General features: G+C 41.2%; 2 long non-coding RNA genes across 2 annotated transcripts in view; one reads left to right on the forward strand and one right to left on the reverse strand.

Moving 5' to 3' along the window:
* Window positions 1-26,745, forward strand: part of LOC123349238 — an 89,631-nt gene that overhangs the window by 41,967 nt on the left and 20,919 nt on the right. The gene's annotated exons all lie outside the window — the stretch shown is intronic.
* Window positions 318-5,883, reverse strand: LOC123349236. Its single transcript, XR_006573427.1, has 4 exons — window positions 5,820-5,883; window positions 3,722-3,873; window positions 2,391-2,544; window positions 318-449 (listed from the first exon to the last, which is right to left on the reverse strand). It is a non-coding gene; the product is annotated as an uncharacterized LOC123349236 (long non-coding RNA).

The raw sequence follows: 26,745 nt of genomic DNA on the forward strand, positions 1-26,745 counted from the left end.
AGTAGCTGTATTTTGTTTCTAAAGGGAAAGACTAGTGTATGTCTGTTCCATCTAGCTATAAAAGTCCAGACTCTGCCATACTTAGGTCTTGCCTGCACACAATCAATAAACTGACCATCCTAGAGTGGGGCAGAGTAGTATTGGTATGAAAATGCTTATCCTGGTATAACTTATTCCCATGCAGGGAGAGGAATAAGCTATATCCGTATAAGGTATCTTCATATTGGTATAAGTATGTCCACAGTAAGAGTTATACTGGTAAACCCATTTTTTTTTTTACTGATATAGTTAGATCAGTAGGACACAGGAGGCATTTGGGGAGAGATTGCTGTGATCAGAGTCCTGGCAGCAGGACAGGAATTTGTACTCTCTACAGGAATGCTTTGTTGTTGTGCAGTGTCCATGTTTCTTGCAAGATCTTGGAGTTGCTGCTGACCCCAAAGCTGAAGCTGCAGACATAAGAGATTAACATCAAGGGTGTAGCAATTCTGCTGCTCTCTGACATTCTCCCAGTGTAGAGACCCCAGGACACCACATACAGGCAAGACAGACCTTCTCTCCCTCCCTGAACCCCCACAAAAAAAAGAGCTGGGACCCCAGACCTTGGGGAGAAGATAATCCCCACTGGAAAGCCCCTGCTTCCAGTGATGGCACTGCTCACAGGAAGGTAAGAAACACCTTCCCAGCACCTCCTCCACAGGGAATGATGCTTCCTAGTTACCCTTTCCCTGCTGATAGGTTTCAAAATGGTACTTATCTTTAAAAGCTGGACCAAAGGGGACCTGGAGAATTAGGCTGGCTGGTTTAAGTGAGATCAGAATTCAATCCTTTGACTCCAGGCCTCTGCTCTGCTCTTCTGATGTGCATGGAACTGCCATTGCACTAAGAGAAGCAGGATACCTGAGATCCATTGCTTGATTCTGAAATCAGGGTTTTACCCTGAGCTAAACAGAGTGCAGAAAAAACAGTGTACTTTATAGGGGAAAAAATTCATTTGCCTAATGGAGGAAAGACTAGCTCTCAAATAATGTAAAAATACATTTCATGTTCCCTTTTTTTGTCCAGTTGTAAAGATAACTTTCAAAGTAAAGCTCTGTTTAAATAACAATTAAAAGGCTTGTGTAGCAACTACTGTTGCACAGTGAGGGCTGAATTCTTCTCAAACTGGTGTAATTGGGAGTAACTGCTGAATTATGGAAGCACAACTGATAGTGAGAGGAGAATCAAACCCTCTGTATGCATTGGCTTAAGCTAAGGCTGATGCATATTGGTCTGCACTCTATATTGATCTGATCTATCAGTCTAATTACACACAGCAAGGTGAACGAAGTGCACCTGGAACAAGGATCAGTTTAAAAAAGAAAAATGTAGTTCCAGGAAGTCTAGCTTTCTCACAGTAATCCCCTCTTTCAGAATCCCAATGTCCAGTTCAGTATGGTAGCAGCAAAATTGTTCCTTTTGATCATTCATTTATCTAGTCTCCAGCAGTTGCAGACAACTGGGAGTGCACAGTCAAAGGTATAATCCTAGATGAACAATTGACATGCTGCCTCACAGCTCACGCATTAGGGTCAATAAGTTGAACAACGAGCCTCGCTGTCTGTGGCCATCAAAGAGGAAACTTCTTTTTGACAGGATCAATCTTTTTGCTAAAGGCAGGTGGGAGGTAGCTTTATTTAACAGTGTTATCTCCTTCCCCAACCTACACTAAATCAGTAACCTGAGGCCAGAGGAGAGAGTGTTCACCAACTCAGCAACACAAATGATTTAGCAGTCTCCCCCCCCCCTTTTTTTTTAAATCCATTTGAGATTTAATAATCTAAGGTGGTAGTAATGACACAGTCCACTGTGAAATGTGTCATGTCTTGGCTGAGCTGTATACTTCCTTTTGTTCTTAATTTTCTCCACCATTCTACAAAAGACTGTTTGTTTTCCACAAGGTACTATAGCACCTTCCATTACCCTTAGTGGAAATTACCATTCAAGTTTCCAAAGTTGAGCACTATCTTCTTGTGATCCTCATTTTTATGCATCCCCAATCACATTTGCTTTTTGTCAGATCCAAAAGAAAATGGAAAAGGGGGGGTGTTAATCTGACTGTTAAGTAGGTAGTAGTCAACCTTTTATCTTTTGAAGGATGCAAGTGAAAAGATGGATTTGAGGGAATCATTAACTTACATGAAAGCACTGCAGTTAGTGAGATGTGCAAGAAAGATTAATGTGAGGGAAAGATACTATAATGGAAACAAAAATGAATAATCAGGGTAAAATTGTATGAATAATCTAAATAGTAATAACATTAGAGCTCCATTAGGTTTTTAAATGATTTAGACTCTCGGAGTTCTTTGACATACTGCACTGTATGAGATGGTATTATAGGGAATAATTACCAGAGGGTGCTGTTGCAGTCTTGAATATTACAATGCTAAAGTCAAATGAAAGATGCTGTTCAAAATGCAACTGAAATGGCATGCAACCATTTGCTCATTGGTTGCTCTCATCTCACAGCAAAACATCTGCAGAATGGCTCTTCAAGTCTATTTTCTGTGAAAATAGGTAAGGAAAAAATAAAATTGAGTTGCCATTTTAAATGAAAAACTTGTCGGATCCCACAATTGCCCTAAAAGCTTCGGCTACTTTTTAAGTGAACTTTTATGGCCTTTTTATTAAATTAGATGCCCCTTTACTTTCTGAACATAAACATTTCATAGATAGTAAATGAATTCCACAGAGTACATTGAAAGCAGCAATTATAAAAGGGAAGCAATCCTGCAGCTTTGAACCTAAACGTTCCCTATCATAAAATACTTGTAGCATGGAGAAAGTCCTCAACATGCTAGTGTTTAATGGCGTTTCTAGTTTGTGCTGCTGTGTGTGCTCTGCTGCTGCTGCACAGCTAGCAAGTTAACTATCAAGGAGAGAGAGACACACACATAAAGACTTTAAAATAAATCCAGTTTGGCTTTGGCCCATTAGAAAACAGAGTACCAATTACTGCGCCAGGTTGTGCCCCCCTATTAATTGGTACACCAAGGAGGCACTGCACACTGTGGTTCTCCTTTGACCCATGTCACAAAGGGGTGTACCGTGTATAAGCCACCCACACCTTACTGGGAGGAGCCATGTGCAACTTTCTTGGACTCCACAGCTCTCCAGAGGATTGGGATCCACACAGAGGCAGTGGGTAGGCTGGGTGGAGCCATGTTGGGTTATGGGGCTGTTAGGATTAGGCCGGAAAGATAATACAGCCCTGTTACCTCTTCTGTGCGGCGCCTCTTTTTCAGCTGATCTGAGAGGAGCTGTGACTAGGGGAGGCGCTGGGAGTGATGGAGATCACTGGGGATGCTAGGCCCCCACCAATGCTAGCTCAGAGGCCTTAGGGTTCTTAGAGATTCCTGCAGATGTGCTGTGCTTGGGGGCAGAACTATGACCTGTTTCATAGGATGTATTGGACAATCTGCTCCCCCCAAAAGAATGATTTGGGGGAAACTTGGGAATCATTTCACTTCCTTTTAGACCCCATGCATGGAAGAGTCTCTATGGGCAGAAGTCTGCCAGATTTCCCTCACAGATATCCCCTCTGTTGTGGGGCTGTGGGTTGTCCCCTGCTGAAAAGCCTGCAGGGCCCAGCCCACCCCCAAACCTGGAAGATCCCAGAGGATCCAGAGATTTAAGGGGAGCGCCTACATGGAAAAGCAAATATGTTCTGCGGCTGCATTACCTTTTCCACTTAATTTCTATTTTGTGTCTGTGTATCCTGTCCCTGCCTCATGCACCCCATTATGGACTCTGGAATGGATGGGGATGCCTCTGTAGCATGTATCAAGGTGTGGTGTAGCCATTCTTCTTTGCAGAAGTGGGGGGGATCTGCATCTGGAAATAAAAAAAATTGTGAGGTTAAAAGCTGTTTGCTAGTTCTGCTAATATATTTCACTTGCAAAGATTTGTAGCACCCTCTGGACATGCTCTTCACTCATATTCCTCAATATTTATCTCTACTGAGGCCTTCTATATCTGAACCCCTCATAGTAATTTCCCCCAGTATGTAGAGGTGTATTAGAAGTTCAGTACACATCTCTAATCCGTGCTTTACTGCCCTTTTAACAAATCAAATGCAGAAGAAGTGTCGAGGATACCTCATTACCAATGGTGTGCTAATGAGCAATAGGGGATGCAAATTACATTTGGAGTAGGCTGCACTGCTTCAGAGAGAAAAATTATAACAGATGTAATTGGCATAGACTCAGGTCTCTCTCATGTGTCATCAGCCTGCAAGAGGCCTGGAAAGATGAAAATGTTGTGGTGATAATGTCTGTAATACTATTCTACATGTAAAACAAAAGTATAATCACTCCAAAAAGAATTCTTTCCCCTTAACAACTAAGGAGGGAGAATTTACACTACAGGTTTATCAGCAAGCAGATTTACTGTTCAAAATATAATGCAAAAACTTGGTGAGTGATGATTGTAAAAAATCAATTATTAATGCAGTAATCTCACTTGTTTCACATTTTAAAAAAATATAAACTGCCTGTGGGCAAATTACAACAATAGATCTGAAAACAATGCAGTCATTTTATATTTATTTCATCACAGTGAAAGCACCATTAGGCACAGAAAAAGAATATTACTTTTAATGGGTCAGAATCAAAATCCTGGATCCAAACACAGTCAGCCGTGGATAAAATCTGACCTGGATTTAAATTTTGTTGCTTTGGCCCATGTTTAAGTCCTGATGTAAAAGCAAAGCTGCACTGGTTTAACTAAAGGTAGGTTGTTAAACTGGTGCCACTTTGGGTAGGTCCATACTTACCGCACGGGTCGACGCGGTGAGTTCGACTTCTCGGAGTTCGAACTATCGCGTCTAATCAAGACGCGATAGTTCGAACTCCCCATGTGCTCCGGTCGACTCCGGAACTCCACCACCGCGAACGGCGGTGGTGGAGTCGACCTTGGAGCCGCGGAGTTCAACCCCGCTGCGTCTGGACGGGTAAGTCAGTCGAACTAAGGTAGTTCGACTTCAGCTACGCTATTCGCATAGCTGAAGTCGCGTACCTTAGTTCGACCCCCCCACCCCGTAGTGTAGACCAGACCTTTGTGTGGTCACTCTCTTACATCAGTTTAGCTTGCCTCTTTTATTTAAGTATGGGTAAACTAAACCATCTTAAACCAGTGTAAGAGTGCCAACAGGTGACTGCCACCATTTTGGCCAACACACCAGGGCCTGAACCAGGAACCTTTCAGGCTAAAAGCTTGAACTGCTGCAACTTGAATTCAAGTGTCAATATGCTCTAGCTGGGGCTGTAACACAGACTCAGTCCTGTGTCACTCTGACCCAGAGTGGGACCTGTAATGCACACTCACCTGTGTGTGTGTATATATATATATAATATATACACACACACACAGTTCCACCAGTTTAATGCAGCTGTGGCACTATCACACCTATTAAAACTAGTGCAACTTCTGAGTCTAGACAAGCCCTTAAATGAAAATTATCACAATTGTGCCTGCCTTTGGGCACACTTCTCTCTTTCCAGTTGAAGATTCATCCGCTAGACATGAAGTAGATTTCAGGGCAAGAATTCTGATATGTGTATATTTGCATCAAACATGTTGCAGTTTAATCCCATATGTCAAGTCATGACAGGATAACATGAAGATTTTTAACAGTGAGACAAATACTTAGGGCATGAGTCTCTCACACTGGTTTTACACCAGTGTAAATGGAATTACTTCTGGTTTACACTGGTGCTTCTGATTAACACTGGTGCATGTAAGAGTACAGTTGGGATCTCAGAGTTGTCAGACATTGTTACCTGGGTGGAAGTGACGTGGCATGTTCTAATTCTCTGGCACTGAAATTCCATTCCCTTCTCCACCTCCCCCAATAATGGCACTTAAAGGAATGATGTCAATTATTGTGGTAGCAGGGGTATCTAAAGAACAGACATGAGTACTGGGTGGAAAAATTCCATCACCTTTGTCACCTCATAGACTAACAGATGTACTGGAGCATAAGCTTTCATGGGTGAATACCCACTTCGTCAGACACAAGATTCACCAACAAAAGCTTATGCTCCAATACGTCTCTTGGTCTATAAGGTGCCACAGGACTCTGTCACTTTTTACAGATCCAGACTAACACGGCTACCCCTCTGATACCTGATCACCTTTGTTATATTAGTTATGTAATAGAAAATAACGTGTCAGACTAAACAATCCAGTAAAAAAAATTGTCCCTTTCCTGCACTATGTATTTGTGCTCCCTGTCTTTCTTCTAGAGAGGGCTTTTTCAAAGCCATCAGAAATAATACATAGTTTTAAGACTCAGTCATGTTGAGCAGTACATGTCTGGTCAGTAACTTGAAAGGATTCTCTTTTTCTCTCCCCCAACCCTCGTCCAACTTTCCACTGCCTCCCAAACTTATGATGGCTCTTTGTTTTTGTCAGCACCATGAATAATGTTTCTCTCACTACATCCTAAACATCAAACAGGATACAGTGGGAAAAGGCAAGCCTTGCACAAGCAGGCACCTAAAGTCAGGAGCGTGTGGCAGCCCTGGCTGAATTCCCACTTGGGACACTCACCAGGCAGCTGCGTTTGGACCCCTGTACTGGACGTGTGCATGTCTAAGCTCCCCTGTGTCTGGGCAGGATCCAGCCACAGTCCCTGGCCTCTCAATATACACACAGCATTCAATTATACTGCAATTTCATACCAACCAGAATTTATAACTCTTACATAGACTGGTTTTCCAAATTGTCACAGTTCCTATGTCTGTATTAGACTTGTCAAAGTTAGACTCAGGACTCACAGTTTGTCAGACCACTCTGTTTTATTAGCACAGCGCTCTGCTAATGACACCCAGATAATGTGAGCAGCATGCAAGACACAAACTATCTTATTTATACAGATAAAAGGGTGAGAACTTAACAAGATAACAAAGGAAGCAGAATCAGATAAAAGCAGCAAAGAATCCTGTGGCACCTTATAGGCTAACAGACGTTTTGCAGCATGAGCTTTCGTGGGTGAATACCCACTTCTTCGGATGCAAGTGGTGGAAATTTCCTGGGGCAGGTATATATAAGCAAGCAAGAAGCAAGCTAGAGATAACGAGGTTAGATCAATCAGGGAGGATGAGGCCCTGTTCTAGCAGTTGAAGTGTGAAAACCAAGGGAGGAGAAACTGGTTCTGTAATTGGCAAGCCATTCACAGTCTTTGTTTAGTCCTGAGCTGATGGTGTCAAATTTGCAGATGAACTGGAGCTCAGCAGTTTCTCTTTGAAGTCTGGTCCTAAAGTATTTTTGCTGTAGGATGGCCACCTTAAGATCTGCTATTGTGTGGCCAGGGAGGTTGAATAAGTTTATACCTTATAAGGTCAGATAAGTTTACCTGGGCTAGGCATGCATATCTTATTTCCTTACTAACTATTACCCATCTTCTGTTAATGTTTTGCCATTAGCACCATTGTTTATGCCTAATGTTTCTTTTCCTGGCACCTGTATTTCAACATTTCTTATTTCTGCTTAAAGGTACATACAACATTTCTTTAATCCATTCTTATTTTTACAATATAATTCATTCTACTTTCACAATCCCTCCTTTTGGTCAAGCTCACGCTATGACCAAAATTTTACTGGGTTCCACATATTAACCGTTCTTTATCTCTTTGTTCATCAGCAATATTCAAAATTATCATATTAGCACTCTGTTCTGGGGCAGTTACCTGAGTGGCATGCCTTATGCAATTTTGGGTACAACAGGAGACTAACTGAAAACATACAAAAATTATTAGGATTCCAAACAGGATAGTCAGGGCTCCCTGAAACAACCAGTTTCCTATGCCAGAGAAATTGAACAGGTTACTTAGCCACTTCCATAAAGAACTCGGCTCTTTATGGGGAAGATATGTGATTTGTTCTAAGTGGCTAGCGTGATCTATTACCTCATTGGTATCGTCAGGTATAAACACACAACATTGTTTTCCAATGAGAGCACAGGTCCCTCCTTTGGCCGCCAGCACTATGTACAATGCCTGACGGTTTTGGAGGCCACCTGTTGGATTGCCCCTGTTTTTTTGGCCAGGGCTCTTAAACTTTCTCCAGTTTTATTTGCCATTATTTTAACTACTACTTTTAACCTCAGAAGCCTTTTTTTGCCTGGTGTATTACTCCCCCAAGTGGGTTAAAGGAACTGCCAATAGTCTCTTCCCAGGTGTCATTACTGTTCCATATTGTGTTAAACGGACAAGGTCCTCCAGTGAGGTCTGGGGAATTGAGTGGGATAGCCAGGACAGGAACATCAGTTTGAGAGTGGGCTGGGATGTGACTGCAGACCCAGCATTTAGAAATATTAAGGGTCTGAGCTATCCACACTTGCTGCTGGGTAAAAGAATTGTCATTGTGGACTCTCCAGACCTTCAGACACCAACAGCCGAGGAACAGGCACCACCAGAGGCGCATGTTGGAGGCAGGGCCCTTCTGGTTCTGACAACCTCAACTGAGGGAACTGTAGTCACAGTTTTATGTCCACCAGGCAGCAGGCGCTAGGCTCACTACTGCTTTTTCTTGGGCCTTGCTTTAGGTAGTCGTCTGCTTCTGGCAACTCTTACGAGAACGTAGATTGTAAGGTATTGCAGGCTGTTCCTCTACATCATCTTCTGGAGTCAAAATTGACTCTGCGTGGTCCTGAGGTGGTGATTGGTTCGCTGGGGGTGGTGCATTCTTACACGGCAAAGCATGTATCCATGCTGCGGATGCCAGAAAGTTTAACAGCCGTCTGGGTAGTAAGCAGTGCCTGATGATTCTTTGATGCTCTTTAAGTCTTTTTGCTTCTTTCCTTGACTCTGGCTATAACAATGACCTTCACACCTTATCTTTTCCTGATGCATTTATTCCTCATTCACACAAACAGATTGAGAATACAAACAGTAGTATTTTATATCGAGCAAAAAAGGCATTGCAAATTAAATCTTGCTAAGTTTTACAATTAATAACCAAGACAATTTACATTGAGACCCAGGCCTTTAATGTTTCTCTAATTTACTTAACATAGACACAATAGAGAATCCTGTCTTTTACTACCTAAATCTTAAAACAAAGAGTTAGAGAGGGCCCAATTTGTAATGCATATGGGAAAACAGAATCTTATAGTCCCAGAGGGTCATTTCTTTCTGCTATTCAAAAAGGGTGGCTAGCAGGATGAAATCAAATTATACTTTAATTCTTATGGGACATTATAAAATCCTGCTCCTACATATCCCCCTTTTGACACTAAGATTATTAATCACCAGTGTCACTTCTTATTTAGTCCACATAATAGAAAATACTGGGAGGTGATTTGGGCCTGTGGCTTTAGCTTTGCATACATTTGTTTTATTCACCAGCACATTTTAAACATTTCAATTAAACACATACAATTTAAAACCCAAAACAATTAGGGGTAGTAACAGTATGCCAGTAGTTGTGGGAGACCATCCAGAAAATGTTATAGCCATGACTTGGTTTTTATTTAAAAAAACATTTTAAATTTTTATAAAGAATCAAGTTACCCCTTAAGGGTTAAATGCTAAATCCCAAAGCCAAACAACACTAATTACCTGTGTCTTGCAAAAAGGTCTGTCAGTTTTGCAACTTTGAATTAAGAGTCAAATGAATTTTTAGTGGCATTAAAAACAAAAACAAAACCAATTTATTTTATACCTACAAAACAGGAGTTTTACAAACCAGATGTGCTGGTTTAGCTTCTAAGAACTTTACATATTTTCACAGACAAATAGATACATACACATTTTCTTTTCCTTAACATTGCTTTACACTGCTTTGTTTTTACATAGCTGTATATATATATTTGGATTATTTACAGGCATTCTTTTGGAAAAGGGCCCATTTTTCCTTTAGAATGGCTGCAAAGAAACCAAGAATTCTCTCTCTTTAACATGGTCCTTTTTAACATTTTCACAAAGTTTAACTGCTTAATTTTCTCCAGCCTCTGTAGAGTTAACTTTTCACTTTTTTCCCTTAAATCACTTGTTTATCTCCCAAAATAACACCTTTATCACCTCAGATTTCACCATTTTAAGTATTGTTCCAGGGGTTCATGCCTGCACTTACTGCTTTTCTTATTTCTTACACTATGCCCTTAGGGCTTCCAACCTGTTTTTCAGTTTCTTTATCTGTTGCTTGCCTGCTTTTCTGGGCCCGATCCTGCTTTTTTCCAATGAACCGTTTGTGAGTGATATTGTGGTCACTTCACAATTTTGAAATAAATGTTTAAGGAAAGGGACCAGGAAGGGTGGGGGCTAGTTGAGGAACCCACCTTCTTTGCTGAATTGGTAGTGGAACTCTAAAGAATCAGTTTTTGAGGCAGACAACAAAGGGGAACAGAACAAGGGGCTTTTTGTCCTTTTTACAATGAGATGGGAGTATTAAGGGGGTTGGATCAATCCGGGGTGGAGGGGATTTTTTTTTTTTTTTTTGAGAACGGGGTAAAGGGGAGCGCTCAGTCTGGTGGTGGGAGAGGAGGCTTTTAATAAAGCTTTTAACTTATTATTTGAATATTTGAGAGAGGCGAGTTTTGATTTTGTCCAGCTACGATTTGCCTCTTCCCACCACTGAATGAAACAATTAACCTCTTCTTTAGCCAATTTAGTTTTAGGTTGGCCGAGTTTGTCATTTAAGACGTCCACTCGGTCTTTGTTCCAAGATTTTAACAGTGGCCACTGAGTTTTGGGATCCCCCTGAGTTAGCCTAGACCATTTTTCCAGAAATTTACAGGAGTCTGGACCCATTCTAAATATATAAAATGAGCCAGCGTTCGTTTAGGGAACTGTCCTGACTTAGACGTCTGGTTACCCATACAGGAGGACTTCACACACCAATCGCACAAGAAGGAAATTCGGGTTAGGAGCCCACAGGCTACTGCCTCAATCGCCCTTGCTTTCACACCAGGGCTTTTACCCAAAGTGCGGTGCAGCTGCGATTGTGCAGATTCCACTCACTCAGACCGCGGGGACAGGAACCCCTTGGTCGGCCGATCCCCGGACGGAGATGGCACCCAGACTCAAACACTCCACAGGAGGACGGATAGACACAGAGACAGGACAGTCCTCAGTCCGGACAAAACACAGAAATAATTACCTGACCAGATTCCTGATGTCAGATCCCGGGATCCCTACCAGAACAGAGTGGGAACCAACAGGTTCAATGGCGTAGACTTCACTGTGGTCGTGCACCTTTCCGTTCTGGTGGAGGACCGCTCGGGCCAAATGCCCAGGTGCCGGCTGTCATCCTACAAAAACGGTCAGGAATCACACAGCCCCAGTGAAGACGGTTGCCATCTCGGTGGAACCTCCAAATTGTCAAAGTTAGACTCAGGACTCACAGTTTGTCAGACCACTCTGTTTTATTAGCACAGCGCTCTGCTAATGACACCCAGATAATGTGAGCAGCATGCAAGACACAAACTATCTTATTTATACAGATAAAAGGGTGAGAACTTAACAAGATAACAAAGGAAGCAGAATCAGATAAGTTTACCTGGGCTAGGCATGCATATCTTATTTCCTTACTAACTATTACCCATCTTCTGTTAATGTTTTGCCATTAGCACCATTGTTTATGCCTAATGTTTCTTTTCCTGGCACCTGTATTTCAACATTTCTTATTTCTGCTTAAAGGTACATACAACATTTCTTTAATCCATTCTTATTTTTACAATATAATTCATTCTACTTTCACAGACTCTTAAACAAGTGGGCTGATTTTCAAATGTGCTGAGAAACCAGCAACTCCAGTTTTTGCCAATGGAAATGTTTGGGTAGTCAATACTTAAATAAAGGGGCTGATTTTTTTTTTAAGGTTCCTAAATTGGGACATACGTGTCTGACTTTCAGCTCCTAAAAACTCTGGCAAGGTTTTCAAAGCTAAACTTCCAGAGCCTCAAGTTGTGTGAAAACTGGAGTGACAAAGTCTGGATTTACTTTTCCCCTAAATTCAGAAGTGTTTGAACCTGGGATTAGATCCAGGCCCATCTCGAAACATCTGAAAACATTTTCAGTGTTGGAATTATCCTTCCCACATGGTGACTTGCATAAGTAACTCCACACTCCTGTCATGTACATTTTTATTTGCATCTCTTAATTCAGGGGTAATCAAAAATGTTTGGGGGCACCATTACTTTCTGGCTTATGTGCTGTATGGACACGAGATTTGCTGAGATTCTAATGTCAGGCAAGAATGAGAGAATATTTACATTCCCAGAATTCTGGATAGTTGCTATATAAATCTTGTGCTTCTGTGGTTAAGGCTAAAGGCATAATCCAGTTGTGATTTTTTTTTTTTTTTTTTAAGCTTGGGTAATGGAGGTGACATGAGCTTTTGGCTAGGCTGAATCAGATGTTGATCTGAGCAATAGCAAAAAAGGCATTGTCGTGGCTTTGAATGAAGATTCTCCCTTCCCTTTCAGAGCCATCTCCCCTGTTCCCCAGAATAGGCCAAAAGGTTATGCTTTTTAGGTGCCATTAGAGTGGTACTATGACTGTATGTGGCTTTCTGTGTAAAGACGGTGCAAAATCATCAATATTATGTTTTCATATATAGGAATTCCCACTGTAACCCTAAATCCATGGATATACCCAATAGCCTAACTAAATCTATTTGAAATAAATCTGAATGCTGATAACTTTATAACTCAAAGAATGGGGGTAGATAGCACTGTTGTTTCTTTAATTGAAAACACAAGGAGAGGTTTTTCCCCCCTCAAATTGAAAATGACATACTGTGTATTAAGACTTTGAAATGTCTTTTGCTTTGAGGCATGGCAATGTGGCAGTGATTGTGCTTCTGTAAGAAGAAATGGGTCTCTTAATAACATTTCCTGTGTCTTCACTAAGAAGCCGTAATGATGTGGGAATACTTCTGTTGCTTCCTGAGTTACTCAAACAAATCCTTAGAATAATCTGGCTAATATACAGTTTTGAAGTAAGTAATTGTCGTGGAACAAACATCTCACGAGTTGTCAGTGTTATCAGTATAGTACCAACCACTTTATGACCAAATGGGCTAGTTTGGCTGTGCTAAGCTGCTTTCACCAGCCTATATACCTCAACTATAGCTGATTTCTTTCTTACTTTTTCAAAGGGTAGTAGGGAATGAATTCTCAGCTGTGGACCAGTTGGAATCGTGTGTGTGCGTTTATATTTAAAGTCCTCAAACTACCATGATGAGTATGGTATAACTCCCTGGAGAGAGATTTTACCTGCTGTTAGCATACTGCTAGTCTCCAAGACTTTTTTTTGTTGCTTAAACAATAAGCCTTTTAGGAACTCTTCAAAGTTCTTTTCAACTTTCCCTTACGGTACTTGTTGACTTTTGGTCTTCTGCCAGCGTTTAGCCTTAGATGGAGTTTACCACCAGCTTTGGGCTGCATTCTCAAGCAACCTGACTCCAAGAAGACACTGAGAGCTCAAGAGGGCACAAAACCATTAAGAGATGCCTGTGGACGGTGTGAGGCTGGTAGCTGCCTCTGGCGTGCTGGGACCAGGTCTTCTTGGTCTCAGGTTGCTTGGGAATGCAGCCCAAAGCTGGTGGTAAATTCCATCTAAGGCTAAATATTGGCATGAGACCTTTTAGGAACGCTCAGCAATTTTTAGACTAAGGCAGAGGGCAGACAAGTTCTGTGCCATCTTTCACATAGAATAACACTGCCAATATGCTGCACTCCTGATCTCGAGTACACCTGGCACACTATTCAGTTTTTGGCGTTTCATGAGCAGAGACAGCCAGTTGTTCCATATTTCATGATGGTTGAGTTATGGGGACAAACATCTCTTAGTAACTATGTTTGTAGTGACCAGAACTATTTGTATTTATTAACTATATCTAATGTCTATTTTCTTAATAATTAAATGATTCTCTTGATCTTGTAGCATGTTTTAGCCACATCGAGTTTCCTCATGAAAAATCTCAGGATTCCTATCTTTTTAGGTGAAGGAGTAAATGCCTAGTACAATCTGTGCTTTCTCTGAAGAGATCACATTTTATTTTTGTAGTGAAGATACGGCATGTATTAAAATTACATTCATTACATGTTTGCAAATAATAAGCCTCTTCTAGAGATAAGCAGAGTTGAGCGTCTGAGATTTTGCACCTACTGTATCACGGCTTTTTTTTTTTTTTTTTAAAGACTGAAGTCTATACAGCAGGATAACCAGCTTGGACAGTGAGAACATGAATGTGGTTTTTCCTAATAAGGGGTCAAGCCCTGTTGAAGGAATTGAGGCATCTCATTGACCTCTACACCCAACTGCACTCTTTTATACAGCTAATTTATTATGTTGATGGACAGGTATGGATTCAAGTGGAATATTTCTAAGTTGCCCGCCATCTCTTGTGTTTCTGGCAGTGAGAATGAATCATATCTCTGGGATAATGAACCATTTAATGACTTGTGTGTTGATTTATCAGATGGTGCTGGAGAGGCCAATTTAAAAATATAAAGCCATAAGTCACACAACCGCTGTATACCGCTAGTTGAGACTGCTTGGCTCCCTTACCAATGATTGCTGTGTTAATCAAGGTGTCATTAAAGCCGGCAACCGGCAAAAGTGCTTATATGCAACACTTGTCATTCTGATGTGGCATTGATTCTAAATAAGAATTCATTATTTTTCTCAGGTTTAAAGAGAGACTAACCTAATAGGCAGAGTGTCACTGTCTTTCATAATTAGGTTGTTATGGCTTGAACTTTAGCCTTACTTAGCTTCAAAGAAATAAGTTATTAACAGTGAGTGTGCAGATATACTCAGTAATCAGTCTGGGTCACTGGCAACCAGCTTGTAGCAGCTCTTCAGTGGTAGAACAGTAACATTGTTTGATGCCCCGAGCTCTCTATACTGATATGCTATATACATGTTTTACTTCCACCTTTTCATGTTCTCTGTATGTATAAATATCTCCTGTCTATGTGTTCCATTCTATGCATCCGAAGAAGTGAGCTGTAGCTCACGAAAGCTCATGCTGAAGTAAATTTGTTAGTCTCTAAGGTACCAAAAGTACTCCTGTTCTTTTTGCGGATACAGACTAACACGGCTGCTACTCTGAAACCATACATGTTTTAGCTAGAGCGACAAGAGAACAATGCCAGTATAAACAGAAAAGGATTGCAGGAGATTCCCCAAACAGGAGATGCTTTGTGTCTAATTTATTTTGTATTCTGTTTTAGAACAGGGCCCAAACTGATCTTTGGAATGGGAGCTGTCTGAGTGCCCCATTCTTATTAGCCAATGCAACATGACTTAATCCCATGAAGCAGAGCTGCAGGCAAGAATATATACAGGCAAGTGACCAGGCAGAGAGACCAGGCAAGAGATTGTAGAACATACCTTTGCAAAGTGGCAATAGCTGAGCAGTGTGAACCCACCAGAAATCAGGGTGTTTTGGGTTCTAGTCCACTCTTGGAATGTCTGGGGACTCAGCCTGATGCAGTACGTACAGTCCTAGCTCTTCACTTTTTCCCCCATCCAGTCCTCAAGAGCCAAACCCTCTCTTTTACTTTACATTTATTGTACTTGGGGCTCCTTGAATTCCCATGCTTTTCTGCTCAGGGCATCTGGGGAATATTAGATTTTGGCAAGTGGCCAGCTTTCTTTGAATGGGCACTAGTAGCGTAGGACCAGAAGCAGGCTCTGGGACCTTCGTAATGTTTTAAAACTTTTAAAACTTTTTAGAGTGGGCAAGTTATGTGTTATGCGAGTTTTTTTTATCTGAATAGCATGTATTGTCTGAAGGATCAACACAACGCTATGAAATACTTTCACTTTGTCTCATTTATTATCTGTTTGGGGTTTTTTAATATGCATGCCGTAAAAGGCACATTTTTCAAAAACTGCCTTTAAATAAGTGTTCCCAAAACTGCAGACTGATGATCACTCTTTGTATTCCCCAAAACTTGCAAGCATTTTTGTTTAGACATCTGCCTGATTAGGGTGCACAAAAACCATCTGTGCATGCAGATCCGCTTGTAGGCAAGCAAAAAGATGGGCACTCAAAACTGCACATTCCAGAAGGAAGATTGGATTTGGAGGCTGGATTGAGGTCACTTTGAAAATTTGATTCCCTATGGTTTCTTTCAGTTTGTAGCACTCTTTGCTGCCTTAATTCATTGTTACTGGGAGAGCTCATTTAAGACCTGGAAGAGACTGCGTGGGAGCCTGTTACACAGCATCGTCAATGGATGAGTGTATGGTTAAGACCCGTCCTTATCCCAGGGGAAAGCACAGATTGTTTTGGGGAGAAAGCAATTAGGTTCAGAAGTTGACAACCAGTCTCTTGCATATCAGAAGGGAATGCAATCAAAACAGCTCAGATTTTGCCTTTCCATTTTAGATTGATATGTACTATATTTTCTGTTATAAGTGAGCAGGTTTTAGTCAAATTAAAGATATAGAGCCCCTGGATGACCTAACGCTGAAATATCAGAATTGTGTAGGGTTTTAGATGAGTCACTCCCTTTTTAAAAGTTTATGGGAACCCTGTGGCCAAAACCTTTCACAATCATTTGAAAATCAGACATGATTTAAGTTTTACAATGTGCCTAAAAATGTGTGGATTAAGCTGAACTTCAAATCCACAAACAAACATACAGCTTTGTTTTATATTTGTCACTTCCTCCAGGAACTAAATACGTTTGCAGTAGGGAGAGTGGAAAACCTCCCCAAACTTGGCGGTAGGCTTTCTAAAAGCTGGCAAAGTTAGATTTATCCTTAAAGAGGAATGATGGGTCAGCAATTAGCATGCTAGTTGGGGACTCAGGACACCTGGTTTCAGTAACCCATTCTACCACAGATTTGCTGTTCATCCTTGGGCAAGGCTCTCTGTGCCTCAGTTCCCAATCTGTAAAATGGGGATAATGGCACTGCACTACTTTATAAGGGTGTTGTGTGAATAATGTTAAAAATGGAGCTGCCCAGCTATTAGAGTAATGGGGCCATGTAAGTACCTTAGATGGAGAGACTCCTACTTGGCCTTCCTGAGCAAGGCATGTGTAACATCCTGAAAATAGCTTTTACTGAAAAGAAATAATGTTGGTAGCGTTAACATAAATACCAAATCTTGATTAGCATTTGCATTGAAAAGAGGTGATTTCTTATGTTGTTCAGTCTTATGGCGTCTAATTTAAATATCAAAGATCCTTCAGCATAAATAGGGTAAATCACAAGTACACTTCTCACAAATCCCAAGATGAGTCCTTTTATGTGCACTCACAGTGACTGCCTTTATTTTACTTGTCCTCTGACAGTGAACACATCAACACACACCCCTTCATTTTGATGATGGTTGAATGAATAGAAGGTTCAGAAATTCATGTTCAACTATTGTGCTGCTGCAGGCTTTAAAGATTCAGTTTGTGCCAACTTACTTAACCCGCGCATGGTGAATCTTCTCTAACGTGCTTCAATTCACCAATTCCCTGTCTGTATAAACGGGGATAATGGCACTGCACTACTTTATAAGAGTGTTGTGAGTTGTGGACTGGGGCTAGGTAGGCAGTCTACTTGCTACCAGTCTGCTGCTTATGCTCTCCAGGTTGTTTCCTCAGCTGGGGCCTCTGGCATAGATCTGTTAAGCTCAGCCTAGTGTTTTCTCTCACCTTGTTACCAGTGAAGGGACTTCCACAGGCCTCTAACACTTAAGATAAAGAGGATATATATATATATTTTTTTAAGAGCTGAAGGACCAGGACTCTGATCATGTGTGTGATTAGTAGAAATACTAATTGACCTAGTTAGTCTGCAAATATGGCATCATTACACCTCTCAGTGTAAAGCAGGAGGCACGAATAATCTTGTGTCATTCAAACATTTGATATTATTGTTTAATTACTGGTGTCAGCAGGTGTCTTCTTTTAGAAAAGCACCATGGCAGCTCGGAATGCCTTTATCGGTGAACTAATGGCCTCATCCAAAGCCTGCTGAAGTATATTGAATGCACTGAGCTTTCAATCAGGCCACAAGTATTCAAGAAGAGCACCGTGTGCGTTGTAGATTAGTAATGAATGCACTTCCACTGACCTGCATGTCTGCTCTTACACCAGGCATAAATTCAACATCTCAGTTACAGCTATTGCATAGCCTAGTGCCTGCAACACCTGGAAAATAGTTAGCCAAAATGGTGGTATAAGTGCCAGATTGGAAGTGTAAAGAAAGAATGTTGCTTCAACTCTGAAAGGCCAGGTACACATGCAGCAACCTAAACACAAATGGGTTGAATAGCCGAGGGGCTTTTTTTCTATTTGCTGTACTACTTAGCAAAAGAGAATTTATTTTCCAGTCATATGAACAATTTCTCTATTGGCTTACACCCCATTGGCTCTAGTGGCAGTACACCAGGTGTAAATCGAATAAGAATTTGGCCCACTGAATTTTTTTGGCAAGAATCTTCCTAGGATGTTGTGTGAACCCCTGTCTGTTCTACCATCCTTGAATAAAGACTGTGTGTTATGCTGTATTTACTACATATAGCAAAACAAAGGCCAGCTAATCTAGTATCCTGCTTTCATCAGTGACCAATAACTGATGGTTCAGTGGAAGCTGAGTGAACTCTGTAATGTCAGTTGTGCAACATGACAGATCTAGGGAATTATTTTTGCTTCCTCGTCTAAGTGACCAGGTCAGAGTAGATCATGAAACAAGCCTTAAAATCTACATGTCTGCAGCAGGAGGTATAATTATCTATACCATTGGCTTAGCTTACAGTGTCTAGTCTGTGTACAGTCATACACATTTTAAGTCTTATTTATGTGCACGTTAAGTTTTTAGTCTTCTTTCTCATTCTTTCTTTCCCCAAATCCCTATTCTTTACAGTAATATTTTTTAAATGTTTTGTTTCTTGAATGTGAGAAATGGTTACTAGATTTCAGTAAAACAGCAGGAAGAACTACTTAAAGCCTGACATTAAACAAAAGGGAAGTACAAAGAAAGTTTTTTATATTTACATACTGATTTATAGGCTCTAGAGATCAGTATTAAATACACATTCAAGGTCCAGCTGAACACAAAAATGCCACACTTAAGTGATAGAAGAAAATCAATAGACAGCAGATGGCAATTACTATCTATTTTCTTACTAGAAAAATGAATGAATAATACATGCTCTAAAATGGCAGCAAATACCATTATAGACATGGAAGTAAACCTTTACACCAGAAAAGGGACATTGAGAGAAACTATGGGTGAGAGAGACACATTTTCTTTCTTATTTGCAGCCCTGGGTGCTAATTTCTCAGTAAGCAGTTGATTCATTAATTAATTATATTTTTGATGGTCTTAGGTCAGCAACCAGCTATCTACTAAACAAGTCATATATGATAATTGGCACCACTATTCGCTAAATTATTAGGAAACTGATTCCTTATGAAGAATACATTCTTTTTTATTCTGCCTGCAAATTGTCAGTTAGGCACACTTGTGATCTGCATATGCAAAATTATTTTAATTCAGTCTCTCCAGCACAAGTTTTCAAGTCAATTATCAAAATATGTAAATCCCATTTTTTTGGGGGGGAGGCATATAATCTATTAATTTTTCTTTTTTGTTTAATGTAGTAAAGATAGATTGGTACTCATAAAGTTAATGAATGAACAAGGGTCTCATGTCAATCACATCATATCAAAGCAGCAAAATAAGCCCCTTACATCATAGTGATACTCTTGTGAATCTCCTGAGGTATGGAGACTATGCAGAGCATGGAAGCTTGGCAGTTTTGCTTTACTGGCATTCATGTGAATGTTTTCTTTAGTTTTCACAGTATGAGTTTTTTTGCTTTGAATTTTTGATCAGAGCAAACCTGATTCTAAAGCAATGAGCCGTTTGTTGGAGGGGAACGTGTGAATATTTTACCTGCTGTCCATTGGACGATTATGAAAATGAGATTGTGCAGTTCCTGGTGTAGTGCTGTCATGTTGCAGGCAAAATAAAGCAAGGAAGTGAGTAGACGTGTGCAGTGTATGTGCTAGTTTTACCATCTCCCTTAAAAAACAGACAGCATATGATCACACCTTTCCCAGGACCAAGAAAACATGTGGAGACATGCAACAAGACTCAAATCATTCCAAAATACATGTTTTCTGGACACCAAATAGTAGACACAATAGTAGACAAAAGCCTTCAGTCCAGCTGCATAGAAATGTCATAATGGTGATATGCTAGTCTCCATATTTCCTTAGAATTCTAAGACTACTTAGAAGGTTAGCTCTTCATGGCAGGGACTCTTTTGTTCCATGTTTCTATAGCACCTAGTACTATAGGGTTCTAGTCCATGATTTGTATTCCAAGATATTAACATAATACAAAGTAATAATAAGAACACAAGAAATGCCATACTGGGTCAGACCAATTGCCCATATGGCCCAGTATCCTGTCTCTGATCATGGCCAATACCAGAGCTTCCAGGGGAATGTAGAGAACAGGGCAATCGTGGCATGATCCATTGCTGTCTTTCCCTCCCAGCTTCTGGCAGTCAGAGGATTATGGTTCCTGAGCATAGGATTGTATCCCAGACCATCTTGTCTAATAGCTATTGATGGACCTATCCTCCATGAATATATCTAGTTCTTTTTTGAACCCAGTTACACTTTTGGCCATCACAACATCTCCTGGCAATTCTTTTTGGTTCTTAAGTATACATGAGCCTTGCTCAGCAATCCTTATGTTGCTGCTTGGTAATATCAAATACAGTAAAAATATTCTAATAGTCTTTAAGAATCAAACCATGGAAAATAAACAGCTAAAACAAGAACTAGATGGTCCCGAGGACTAGAAAATGGGATATTGTATCATTCATTTGGTAGATATGCTTTTTAAGAGCCTGATCCACCAAGGTACTTAAGCATGTGCCTGACCCCAGTGCGGCTGTTCACATGCTTAAAATTAGACTTAATTACCTTGCTAAATTAAATAATGTCTGAAAGTTATTCTCTGGTGTCTGCTTAGTGTCTTATGTGGAATGTAATGGTGGCTTGTCTAGTTCCTAGGGAACATGTAAGTGTTCATGTCCCCAAACTACAGCTGTAGTTGGCATTAATTGGTGTCCTTGATAGGATTCAAAAGGGTTTGAATGGCCATGCAGATCAAGGCCAATCCTGCAAAGAGTGGTGTGCCTGCTTAACTTTATGCACTGTGAGTTAGTCCTATATGTCCTGGGAGTGGGATTTCTGCATGGTTTGGGGGCTGGGGCTGCAATGGGAGAGGGGTTACTCTGGCTGGGGTTCCTCTCCTCTTCTGTGCATGAAGCTGCTCCAACTGCTTTTGGGTCTGGTTTGGCTGTCTTGAATCTCTGTCTGGCTATGCCCTGGAGTCAGTCAGTCTCTCTCTCTCTCTTGGAGGTACTAAACGTGAAGGGGTAGAATCCGATCCTCAATCCTGGCTTTAGACTGGAGGCCATGTTAACAGCACTTGCTGGTGGCAAGAGTCTGGAAAAAGTAGGGTTTTAATGTATTGTACATCTGACCAGTTGGGAACCCCATGTTGATAGATCTGCGGCTCCTTTCAGTAGTGGAATTTTAACAAAGGGCTGAACTGCCTTCAGTACATCAGGGTGATATAGAATTGATCATAAAACAAAGAGAGCTTTGATACAAATACTCAAGTATGTTTGCTTCAGACAAAATTTTGTCCCTTCTTTGACTGCTTTTCAGATAAAAGGGAGTTAAATTTATCATCAATAATATTTTGCATGGCATGAGTTCATTATAACTGATAGTAGAGTGATTCCTACTATGTGGCAAGTATAACAGTCCCCTCCCCTGTATAGTTATGACACACAGAAGAAGCAATAATTATGAAAAAGACCCCCTTTATTTCCTGATTTGTCCATAAGTCTTTCTCCATTTAAGAAGAGCATTACAATGGGATATCCAAAGAAATGGGTGGGTGGGTGTGTGTGGGGGGGAAGGTAAAAAATTATCAATTTTCTTTAACAAAATAAAATCTAGGAATTTAAAGTTCTTAATTACACTTTTTTTTTCTGTTCAGTACAACTGAGCAATAGAAAAACCTGATTTTGTTGGGATTATCAAAAACAATAATTGTGCTTTTTCTTGCTCATCTGCTTGTAAGCTCTTTTTTGTCATGAAAATGAGTTAAATCAGCGATTCCTGGTCCTTCTACCTGCATCAACTTTTATTTCATTCACTGCAATTGAATTCAGAGGTGTAAAAAATAATTACCAGGAAATAAAATCCCTATTTTGTCTGTGCTGCAGTTGTTTGTTTGATTTGTGATTTAAATAAAACACACAAACAGTGTCTTGGCTTTCAATACATTTCCCTGTATTAAGAAAATGAATAAACAGCCAAAAAATGACTCATTTGGTTATCTTCTAAGGCTTGTTTCACTGGTGTTTGGGGGAAAAAAAACTACCTCAAGTTGGGTACAGTAGTATGAGCTGCCCACAAATTCTGCTCTTCTGGAGAATCAGGGGCTGGCTGGTGCAACACAGAAAGTCAGAAGGGCAAACTAGGAGATGTTGCTTACAGGGTGGCTTTTATAATTTGTATTGTGGTAGTACCTCAAGCCTCTATCTTGGACCAGAGCCTATTTCCTGAGCAGATTTAGCTGGAGGATCTTTTGTGGAACTCAGGCTGTAAATTAAAGCCTGATAAAGTTAAGATTAGCATGTAACCATGATAGATTTCAACCAAAATATCCCGAGCTAGATCCCTACAATTGTCTAATGCAGTGATTCTCAAACTGTGGGTCAGGACCCCAAAGTGGGTCGCAACCCTGTTTTAATGAGGTCACTAGGGCTGGTGTTAGACTTGCTGGGGCCTGGGGCTGAAGCCAAAAGTCCGAGCCCCACCACCCAGGGTTGAGGCCAAACCCAGAGGGCTTCCTGGGCGGTGGGGCTCAGGTTACAGCTCCCACCTGCCCAGGGCTGAAACTCTCAAGCTTTGGCTTCACCCCCCACCCCAGGCATGTGGGGCCCAGGCTTCGGCTTTGGCCCCTCACCTGGGGTGGAGGGGCTCCAGCTTTGATCCCCCTTCCTGGAGTCATGTAGTCATGTTTGTTGACAGAAGGGGGTTGCAGTACAATGAGGTTTGAGAAACCCTAGTTTAGTGGGTGTTTCCCACAGTAAGAAATAGTTGTTCAGTTATGCCAAATTGACTGTTTGACTTACCATGACTGGATCAGGAATAGGTTAGCATATGTAGGATGATGTGCCCTGACAAAGCTATGTGTGGAAGCTTACACAACTCCTTATGATGTTGGTTCTTTATCTGCATTTCCTTTAAACTTTCAGAGGAAAACAAAACCAAATTAGGAGCATCAGCTGGAATGACTTTCACATTGGTTTTTATAGTTATATCGTGTTTTTATCAGCATTGCCAACTTCTCTACTAGTCTACTGTTCTTTCTTACTGACTAGTATTTGTTTGTAGAAAAAAGTACACATAGGTTTATCTTGTGATTATAATTTCTTTAACTTCTACTGTCAACACTTTTTGAATTTGTTCTCGTGCAGTTCTTAAATTCATGCCATTTGCCAGAGCAGATGAAATTTTTCTAGCTGGTAGCTGACATGAGAATCTTTAATGACCATGCCCTAATCAGCAGTGGAATCTTATAGATACTGTGGGCCTGATTCACCTCTCTTAACTTGATAGTCCATCGCTGATGATGGCGATATTGTCGCAGTTCTCATGTATAGCTACGCATATGACTCTGAAGTCCGAACCCTGATGCACAGAGTTAGCTGCATTGAGGGCATGGGAAGTCTGTATTGATTATGTTTGATGCAGCTCTGTGGTGCCTTTCACGTGCAGCCTGGAGTTGAATTTATTGAGCTTGCTCAAACCTGTTATACGCTGATTTTGTCAGAGACCACCAGTGAGCCATTTGCTCAAGTTCTTTGGGACTGATGCCAGCCCACTGGAGACTGCTCTTCAGATTATCTTTGAAGCGCTTATATGGACGATGCTTCTTTCTTTTGCCCTGGCTCAGCTCCCCATACAAGGTCTGTTTTGAGACACGGTGGTCTTCCATTTTGACATGTCCAGTCCATCTAAGTTGTGCTTTCAGTAACATTTCCTCAGTACTGGTTGTATTTGCTCTTTCAAGGACCTCTGTCCTACCAGTGAATGCTCATTATTGAGCAGAGGGAGAACATGTGAAATTACTCAAGCTGTTTAAAGTGATTTCTAAAAAGAGTCCATGTCTTAGATCCATACAGGAGAGATGTTAGAACCACTACACTATAGAGCTTCAATTTGGTGGAGAGATGAATGTTGTGTTGGTTAAGACTTTTGTTCGGAGTTGGCCAAGGGCCTGGCTGGCTTTACTAATTCGGGAGGAAATTTCCTTATCAAGGGAACGGTGACTTGAGATGGTGCTGCCCATATACTTGAATGGTTCCAATTTTTCAGCTGTGTGCCTTGGATGATGATGGCTGGCACTGGGGCATTGGAATGGGGTGCTGGTTGGAACAAGACCTCTGTCTTCCCAAGACCAACGATCTGGGATGCTTCAGAAAATCTGTCAATGATGACCTGAAGGTCATCGTGTCTATGGGCCGTCAAGGCGCAGTCATCTGCAAAAAGTGCCCTGATGGGAAGTCTTGGGTTCTTGAAGATCAAAGAGGGAGCTATCGAGTCTATAGTGGATGTATATCCCCTGATTCAAGTCTCCTGTGGCATGGCTGAGGACACAGGCCAAGAACAAGTTGAAAAATACTGGAGCAAGGACATCCTGATTGACTGCTTCACTCTATTCGAGATTTCAAACGGGTCAGAAAAGTCACCATTGGCAAGCACTTGCACTGTCATATGGTCATGGAACAGACAGATGATTTGTATGAACCTTCTTGGGCAGCCCTTGTGCAGAATAGCCCAAAAGCTTTGGTCAAATTGATGAAAACTGCATACAGGCCCATGTTCTGCTCTAAAGATTTTTCCTGGACCTGCCTTATGACAAAGATCATGTCCATAGTACTATGACCTGGTCTAAAACCACAGTGTGCATCTGGTATATTCTCTTCAGAGCGAGGAGTCTGGTCAGTAGAATCTGAGCTAGTATTTTCTCTGCTTTACAGAGGATAGCAATGTCTCTGTAGTTTCCACAGTCAGTTTTGCTGCATTTGTTTTTGAACAGTGATACAATAATAGCATATTTGAAGTCTTGTGGCATTTCTTCTTTCTCACAAATCCTACTCAAGATGTCATGAAACACCTCTCTGGCCTTGGGCCCTGCTACTTAATTTAGTCCTGCTGGAATATCATCCTTTCTGGAGGCTTTGAGTTGTTTGATGGCTTTCATAACTTCCTCAACTGATGGAGGGAGGTTGAGATCCTCTTCAATGAGTTTCTCAGGTAAATGATTAAGAACATCCTGATTGACTGTGAATGGTCTATTGAGTAGACTATTGAAGCATTCAGCCATTCTCCATACGATTCCCTCTGTCTTTCATCAGGGTTGTGCAATCTGCCGACTTCAAGGAGGCTGTGCCAGATGTAGATCGTAGACTGCTTTGAGAGAGTCAAAGAACATCTTTGCGTTGTTTATATCTGCATAATGCTGAACTTCTGCAGCTTTCCTTTCCCACTGCTCATCTTGTTCAGACTGGGCCTTGCTCTGTAGGTACTTAAACCTACCTTTCTTTGAGACGGAGGTGAGTTCATTCCGCCATTCAACAAATGCTTTATGCTTGTCACTTAAGAGTTTGGAAATGTCCTCGTTGTTCTCATCAAACCAATCATGGTGTACCCTTTCCTTTAGGCCTAGCACTCATTTAGCTGTGTCCAATAATCACGTTTGGACTGGTTCCATTTTTCTGTTTGGTTGCCAGTGACTGGCGAGCATGAAAAAAGCTTGTCATCAAGTGACTTCTGAAACTGCACCTGATAGTTGGCGTACTTCAGCTTTGCTATGTTGAAGGCTGTTCTAGTAAGTTTGGGACGCTTGCACTGTGAAGGGACTATATGCAGGTTAAGCACTGCTCTTAACAATCGATCTGTCCATCATTCTGCACCACTCATGGCTCTGGTCATTCTGATATTGCAGATGATTTAGTGGGTGTTGGTCCTGCTTTGAGCAGGGGATTGGACTAGATGACTTCCTGAGATCTCTTCCAACCCTAATATTCTATGATTCTATGTCTCGTTGGCCAGTGATAACATAGTCAATCAGGTGCTATTGTTTCGACTGTGGGTGTATCTGTGTCGTTTTATATTTATCATTTTGCCTAAAGATGGTGTTAATGATGAGCAGACTATGTTCTGCACATTTACCCAAGTGGAGGAGTCTGTTGCTGTTCATCTTTCCCACTCCATGTCATCCTGTCACACCTCTCCAGTCACTGTTGTCTCTACCAATTCTAGTGTTTAAAGTCTCCTAGCAGGATGAGCTTGTCATATGCAGGGGTTGATCTGATGATGGAGTCCAGATCAGAGTAGAACTGCTCCTTGCTTTCCTCTGTGCTGGTCAGTGTAGGTGCATAGGCACTGATGAGAGTGACATACCATATAGGATTCAGGGGAAATTGAAGTTTCATGAGGCGTTCATTCAGGCCAACAGGGAGGTCAGGGAGTTGTTTCAGGAGAGATGACGTTGCAAATCCAACTCCATGGATCCTGTCTTCACCCTCTGCTTTTCCTTTCCAAAAGGAAGTGTAATCATCTCCTAGTTTACTGATGGAACCTTCTCCGGCCAATCTAGTCTCCCTCAGTGCTGCAATATCAATATCAAGTTC

This window comes from Mauremys mutica, chromosome 14, assembly GCF_020497125.1.
Source record: "Mauremys mutica isolate MM-2020 ecotype Southern chromosome 14, ASM2049712v1, whole genome shotgun sequence".
NCBI classification, from domain to species: Eukaryota; Metazoa; Chordata; order Testudines; family Geoemydidae; genus Mauremys; species Mauremys mutica.